Source organism: Elephantulus edwardii, unplaced genomic scaffold (assembly GCF_000299155.1).
Source record: "Elephantulus edwardii isolate Elephantulus edwardi_28Jun2011 unplaced genomic scaffold, EleEdw1.0 scaffold00052, whole genome shotgun sequence".
NCBI classification, from domain to species: domain Eukaryota; kingdom Metazoa; phylum Chordata; class Mammalia; order Macroscelidea; family Macroscelididae; genus Elephantulus; species Elephantulus edwardii.
The window spans coordinates 15,771,461-15,772,078 of record NW_006399802.1 but is presented as its reverse complement, the minus strand read 5'-3'; the positions used below and the strand labels follow the sequence as shown (position 1 = coordinate 15,772,078).

Here is a 618-nt window from a genome sequence, read left to right as displayed (position 1 = left end):
GCTGCAATAAACATGGGTGTGCATATATCTGCTTGGATGTCAGCTATGGTCTCTTCAGGGTATATTCCCAGTAGTGGAATTGCTGGGTCAAATGTGGTGGTAGATTTAAACTGCTGATATTTTGGTTAGTAGTACAACATGCTGAGCACCAGACCTTCAGAGCTTCTTAGGAACAATAGCTAGAACAGGAAAAAATTGCTGGTCAGACCTCTGGAATGAGAGACATGGAAGAGCCATACTAAGCCCTTGAGGAGCCTGATGGGAGAGATTGAGTTATTGCCAAGACTCTCTAAACCTAGAGGACCTGAAGCGCTTGCTGCAGAAGGTCAAGGACTGCAGCCTTCAATATGGATTGAAGCTCAACATCAAGAAAACAAAGATTCTCACCACTGGACCTATGGCAGCATCAGTATGGATGGTGAAGAGATTGAGATAGTTAACAGTTTTAGTTTGCTTGGTTCCACAGTCATTACTCTTGGTAACAGCAGCCAGGCAATCAGGAGATGAATTGCATTGGGAAAGTCAGCTGTGAGGGACCTCTCAAGAGTACTGAAGAGCAATAATATCAGGCTGGAGACTAAGGTGCACCTGATCCAGATTATAATCTTCGCAATTACA

The 618-nt window shown here is 44.0% G+C and overlaps 1 protein-coding gene across 1 annotated transcript in view; it reads left to right on the top strand.

The window, feature by feature from the left end:
* IKBKAP (inhibitor of kappa light polypeptide gene enhancer in B-cells, kinase complex-associated protein) overlaps positions 1-618 on the top strand; it is a 64,000-nt gene that overhangs the window by 41,372 nt on the left and 22,010 nt on the right. The window lies entirely within an intron of this gene.